This window comes from Acomys russatus, chromosome 18 (genome assembly GCF_903995435.1).
Source record: "Acomys russatus chromosome 18, mAcoRus1.1, whole genome shotgun sequence".
NCBI classification, from domain to species: domain Eukaryota; kingdom Metazoa; phylum Chordata; class Mammalia; order Rodentia; family Muridae; genus Acomys; species Acomys russatus.
Window position 1 is genome coordinate 49,017,804 of NC_067154.1, and position 7,129 is coordinate 49,024,932.

At 34.4% G+C, this 7,129-nt stretch overlaps 1 non-coding gene across 1 annotated transcript; it reads left to right on the forward strand.

Moving 5' to 3' along the window:
• The first annotated feature begins 3,946 nt into the window (after positions 1–3,946).
• Positions 3,947–4,080, forward strand: LOC127202454 (small nucleolar RNA SNORA17). The gene has a single exon (XR_007832330.1). It is a non-coding gene; the product is annotated as a small nucleolar RNA SNORA17 (small nucleolar RNA).
• The last annotated feature ends 3,049 nt before the right edge of the window (positions 4,081–7,129 follow it).

A 7,129-nucleotide genomic window follows, 5' to 3' on the forward strand; every position in this document is an offset into this window, starting at 1 on the left:
AATTTCAGAGACTGCTGGAGTTCCATATTAATTATGAATACACCATGCAGGATTCACATTAGTTTGGCAGATTTCTGCTATAGTAGTAACTTGAAAGTATAAGTAATATATAACTATTTTTTCTATAAGAGTTTACATAAATGTAATGCTTTCTTTGAGCATCCTATTTAAAGGTATAATGTACTATTTGAGCATCATTCAACGCAAGCAAGTCATGCTTATGAGCCTTTTGTTAACAGGGCAATGTAGTGAGTTCTTCATATTTTCTAGTTTCATTACCATATTGAAAGAAAAGTATTTAATGCAAAGTTGTATTTATTTTCATACTACATACACATGGAGAACTATCTGGAAAAAAATAAAATGAAAGTAAATCTGTGTTAGTTTACTTATTTTATAATAAAAAGGACTGTTGATTTTGTATAAGATGAAAATAATATAAATGCCTGAGTTTGCCATGTTGTGGGCATTTGACAATGAAATATTTTGTTCAGTGTGGTTCTTAATAGGCATTTCTCTTTTTACATTATTGCTGCTGTTTTATAACAAATAGTGCTTGAAAAATCATCCAATATTTCCCCCAAGACTATGCATTCAGTTTTATTGATTCCAATGCTATTATGCAAGACAGTTTCACAGTAATTGAAATTCCCATGAACAATGCACAATCTATTTTATAGATACTTTTCTCTTCTGTTTTCCTGTTTCCCTTCCCTTATTTTCCATATTCTCTGAGATTAAAATGATCCTTGTCATTGACTAAGCCCCACATTATGTAAATAATAGTATTCTCTTGAGCCCAGAAAACTGTAGAGCTTTTCTTGTACTTGCCAGTTCAGTATATTTTTCAATTTACTCTGGCTTAAAAACACTTTAATATATATATATATATATATATATATATATATATATATATATATATATATACTGCAATATACTTAGAATCATATACATGTGTGTATATATATAAATCAAATGTTCAAATTGTGACATTACATAGGATGCTCAGATTATGTTACATTACTTTTATTTTCAAGATACTATTATAGCTGAAAATGTCCAAGTTAATGTGCACCCTGTATTGTGTATTCATAACTCATATATAAATCCAGCACTTTCAAAAATTACTTATTCACATTCCTTCATGTATAACTACCACTATTGCTCTCTCTATATATATCTATATCTATGCATACATATACTCAAAATATATTGCAAAATTTTATTAATTTTAAGTTAGATCTCAGTAAATTTTACTTTTTTGTTTTAATATTCTTTATATCTAGATATCTACCTATATGAACGATTATACAAAAATAAACAAATATTGTTCTATCGTACCGGGATATTTCAATTTTTTTATTTACATGTATGTGTTCATGCCTGAATATCTGTACGTGTACCAAGTGCATGCTGGTGCCCACAGAGACTAGAAGAGGGCATCAGATACTAACTTGAGTTACAGATGTTTGTGAGCCATATAGTGTGGGTGATGGGAACCAAACCCAACTCCTCTTCAGGAGCACCAAGTGTTCTTCCCTCCTGAGCCATTCCCTTAACACTACTTTTTTAATCTTCAAAATAATTTCTGTCTGATTCATAATTTGTCAAATGTGTTTTATATAACTAAGTAGTAGAAGGAATACATAAAACCAAATAAATAATCTATGACTAGAATTATTTTGTCATAAAGCTTTTTTCAGTTTACTGAATATTACAGTACTTTATATATTTAAAGTAAGAAGTCTTAGTAAGAAAACATTAGTACTTTAAAACAATATTTTACAATGATAAATGTTGGCTTCTTTCTTGCTCTTCTCTCTCTCTCTCCCTCTCCCTCTCTCTCTCTCTCTCCCTCTCTCTCTCTCTCTCTCCCTCTCTCTCTCTCTGTCTCTCTCTCTCTCTGTGTGTGTGTCTCTCTCTCTGTCTCTCTCTCTGTCTTTCTCTGTCTCTCTGTCTCTCTGTCCCTCTCTCTGTGTCTCTGTCTCTGTCTCTCTCTCTCTCTCTCTCTCTCTCTCTCTCTCTCTCTCTCTCTCTCTCTCTCTCTCTCTCTCTCTCTCTCTCTCTCTCCCCCGCCCCCTCTGTTGCCTCCCTTCCTTCCTCTCACATTCCCATGCTTGGCTGTTGAGAGCAGATTTCAATAAATCTGCATTTCTATACTTTAAAAAATGATAAAGTTTGGAAACACCATTAGTTCCTTTGCTTTGATAATTTATATTTTATATTAACACTACATCTTTTCTGTTACCTTCAATTATCAGAATACTAAATTTTAATGTTAGTTTAAATGTCCCCCAAAATACAATATACTTTATTATTAATCATCTACCATTTATTTCCCGATCAAAGCCAAAAAAACCAATTGACTCATACTAAAACTTGAGTTAAATTATTTCATCCTTCAGAGGTGCATTAATAAAGCATACTCAATTATTTGTTTCCATGGAAATATGTACATATTCTATAATTGTTTTAATTATTATTTTTCATTTTCTTATTGTTATTACACTCCACTGAAAAATTTAACTTTTCATTTATTTTTTTAAAACTGGTTTGCACTACAGAAAAGACAACAGTTAATAATTAATACATTAATGAGTATTTTTCTTTGGACCAGCTTCAAAACATTATATACTGAGCAAATAAGTGTAGAGTATGGCTACATGTAAATTACTCAAAACTATATGGCTCAACTATGTTGACATAGACAAAGTGCCATTCAGTATTTTTAAATTTGAGCAATTATTTTTTGAAAGTAAATAATTTGTTATTAATTGCTTCAATAAACCTTACTATGTTTTAGAATCCGTGTAATAGGCTCATTTTTTTTTTATATTTTCAGAAACTCAGAACTAGTGAAAGTTTCTACAAATATGTTTTATGTTGAAAATTGTTAAGTTTCAGAGTCTTCATAACAGTCCTGTCAAGGTGGCATAGCTTATTCCATCTGGAGTCTTAAGAAGCAGAAGTGATAGACATGTAATGTTCTTATGTACAGCACTCAAAGAGGGAATACTATTATATTTTTAAGTGAAGAGGCCATGAGTCTCATCAAAAGAAGTGGAGGGGCTTATGTGAGGGTTTGTGGATTATAAATGGAAAGTAGAAAGTGATTTATGTTTTAATTCTAAAGAAGGAGGAATGTAGAAGAAAATTCAGAAAGGCCATTCAATTTCCAGAGGAGGAAAACATTCCTCATTGGATTCCTTTCCCATTTTCCCATTGGTAAAGGGCTGTTCATTGGGTGCACATAGAAATCTCTCACATTTTTAATTTTGTTCATCCTTGAGTGCTCAGTTTGTCTTACAGGTGTTCACTCTTAAGTATTCAGGCAAACTTCAGGCCTGGTAATTTGTTCACCAAAAGTGAGACATTTTAGTTTATATTTTGCTGGAAGCTGTCAGAATGATGTTTTAGGTAAAACCTAACTAAGATTGAACACATTTTTCTAGGTCTAGAGATTTCAGAGGTGTTTTAAAGGTTAATCTCCTCAGGTGTAGGCACCTAACATACCATTGCCATAGGAATACTATAATTCAATTGTGCCTCCATTTGAAAACAAAAGGCATAATTACATTGTTTATTAACAGCTTTATGATAATGTGACCTCATAATTTAATCTTGAACTTGGCTGTCAAGAATATCTGCTCTGCAGCTGGCTAAGGATATATTTTATATGCTGTCATAGTAGTATATTAATTTTTGTGGCATATTTATAAATGACAGTTAAATTTCCTAGCATATTTAACAATGTTAATATTAATAAGAAGTTCCTTGACAGAGATGTCACTGTGCTGTTTCTTCCCTACAAGCCTAAATTTCCAGTGTGGACTACCAAATATTATGATATTTCTTCTAATTCTCTTTGATCCTGGAACACATGCTGATCTGTTATAAGGAAATATGTTAGGCCCATGATGCCCTCATATATCAGAAGTGGCTACCAGCTGCCCCTAGAGGTACTGCAGGTGTGACTGCTGTGTCACAGGTGTACTTCAGCAGGTGGCAGAGAGGAAAGAGGCTATGTCAATGCCCAGTGTTCAGACACATGAACATCTGAATGAATAGGAGCCTAACATTCCCTGAAAAATGCAAGCCTGATATACCACTAGTCTGGAACCATGTAGGCCTGGATGGGCTATGGGGTGGAGAATGAACCAGAGACTTGAAAAAAACCACCTGGAATTGAGGGCCCAGGCACAAGCGAGTCCCTGATAAATTACCCTTCCATAGGCCACGCATACTGAAGCAAAGAGTGAGTTAGAGACTACCACCAGCTAAGTGCCATGGGTACCTGACAAGAAGATAGCCTTAGATGACCATCAGTCCCAGACCATACCTGAGATGGCCTCTGCCTGATGCCAAAATGTACTAGTGGGGCATAATATTCCAGAGATCACTTCTGATATGACCTCAGATACTGAGAGATCCCAGGTACCACTACAAGGAGCAAGTAAGTGATGGATATATGGAAAACAAAGAAAAAGAGAAACATGTGGGTACAATAAAGAGTAATCGCAGTGTTTCCTGTGATCTGGCCCCAAGAGTGTGAGAACAGAGGAGCCAGCAGGCTAAGCAGCTCAGATAGCTTTCAGGCCTAGATCCAGGGCTTTGAACTGGTTCACCACAACGTCTACCACATCACTGAAATGCTGGAGTACATGAAATAGCCGGTGCTACACATCCAAAACTACAGAATCTCCATGATCCAGGGAAATAACATGATATCTCAGAGGAGTCCCAGGGAGGTTCCCATATTAATAAAGTAGAAGAAGCCAGAGGCTTTGAACATTGCAATGAAAATTTGCAGGCAGAGGTGTAGATAGTATATACTGACACACTACAGCTATCACAAGATTTTTTTTTTTCTGTTTGCTGGGGAGCTTGCAAGGGTGGAGGGTAGGTATGAGAGGAGGAGAGATGAGTGGGGATTGGGTACATGCTGTGAAATTCACAAAGAAACAATGAAAAGTTATTTAAAAGTATCTAATCAGAATATATATATATATGTATATATATATATATATATATATATATATATATATATATATATATATATATATATAGTAAAAGCACATACATTGCTAAATGCAATGCTAAGAAGACAATCCCTCTATGCTTTTGTAATTTTTTTTCAGAATATCATTCCATCATGACAATAGGTATATAGGCTATTTTTTCTTTAATTAATTTATTCCAATTACAATTGAATTGTTCTTCCCTCAGTTATGTTTCTTTCTCATCCTGTTTGTCAATTGGAAACAGGAGTGCTACTGACTTTTTCATGTTAATTTTGTATACTGACACTTTCCTGATGTTGTTTATTACTTGTAGGAGTTCATTAGTAGAATTTTGAGGGTCACTGTTGTATATTACATATCATATGTGAATAGTGAAACTTTAACTTCTTCCGTTCCTATTTGCATCACCTTCATCTCCTTTAGGTTTCTTATTATTTATTTATTTATTTATTTATTTATTTATTTATTTATTTTTGGTTTTTCAAGACAGGGTTTCTCTGTGTAGCCTTGGCCATCCTGGACTCACTTTGTAGACCAGGCTGGCCTCAAACTCACAGCGATCCACCTGCCTCTGCCTCCCGAGTGCTGGGATTAAAGGCGTGCGCCACCACGCCCGGCTCTTCCTTTAGGTTTCTTATTGCTCTAGCTAGGACTTCAATTACTATATTGAAGAGAAATGGAGAGAGTAGACGCCCTAGTTATGCTCCTGATTTCAGTTGGATTGATTTAAGTTTCTCTCCTTTTAGTTTGATGTTGGCTATAGGCTTTATGTATATTGCTTTACTATGTTTAGGTATGTGTCTTGTATCCCCCATCTCCTTAAGACTTTTAACACAAAAGGGAGTTGGATTTTATTGAATGCTTTTTCAGCATCTAAAGAGATAATCATGTGGTTTTTTCCCCTTCACTTTGTTTATATGGTTGATTACATTGATGGCTTTCCATCTATTGAACCATACCTACTTGCCTGGTATGAAGCCTACTTGGTTATGATGGATGAAATTTTTGATGTGATCTTGAATTCGGTTTGCCAGAATTTTATAGAGTATTTTTGCATCTGTGTTCATTAGTGAAATTGGTCTGAAATTCTCTTTTTTTGTTGGGTCTTTTTGTAGCTTAGATATTAAGGTGATTGTGGCTTCATAGAAGGGGTGATCCTTATGTTTCTACATTGTGGAATGCTTTGGGAAGTATTGGTATTAGTTCTTCTTTGAAGGTTTGGTAAAATTCTGCACTGAATCCATCTGGCCCAGGGCTGGTTTTGTTTGGGAGACTTTTGATGACTGCTTCCATTTCCTTATGGACAATTTAATTTGTTTGTCTGATCTTGATTCAATTTTGGTAAGAGGAATTTCTCAAGGAAATTGTCAATATCATTTAGATTTCCAAATTTTGTCCCATATAGGCTTTTGAAGTAAGACCTAATGACTCTTTAGATTTCTTTTCTGGTCTAGCCTATTTGGTGTTCTATAGACCTCTTGTTTGTTCAAGGGTATCTTTTCTTAAGGTTGGGGAGATATTCTTCTATGATTTTCTTGCAAACATTTTCTGGTCCTTGGGACCAGAAAACTGCCTCCTTTTCATTTACTCCTATAATCTTGAGCTTATACCTTGTCATGTGTGCTTGATTTCTTGGATGCTTTGTCTCACAGATTTTTCTGTTTTAATATTTTCTTTGAGAGATGTATAAATTTCTTCTATTGTATCTTCAGCTCCTGAGATTCTTTCCTCCATATATTGGATTCTGTTGGTTATAGTTGTCTGTTGGATTCCTGAGTCTTTCTTTAATTATTCCATTTAAAGAGTTTTCCCAATTTGAGATTTTTTTAATGGTGCCTAATTCTCTTTTCATGTCTTGAACCATTTTACTCATTTCCTTCACCTGTTTGACTGTGGTTTCTTGTTTCTCCTGGAAGGCCTCTATTCATTTGTTTGTATTTGTATTTTCCTTGAATTCCTGGAAGGAATTATAACTATAGTATTCCATAGTGTAAATGTACCACAGTTTCTTTATCCATTCTTCTACTGAGGAACACTTAGCCTGTTTCCATGTTCTGGCTATTAGGAATAAGGCCGCTGTGCACATAGTTGAGCATATTTCCCAGTTG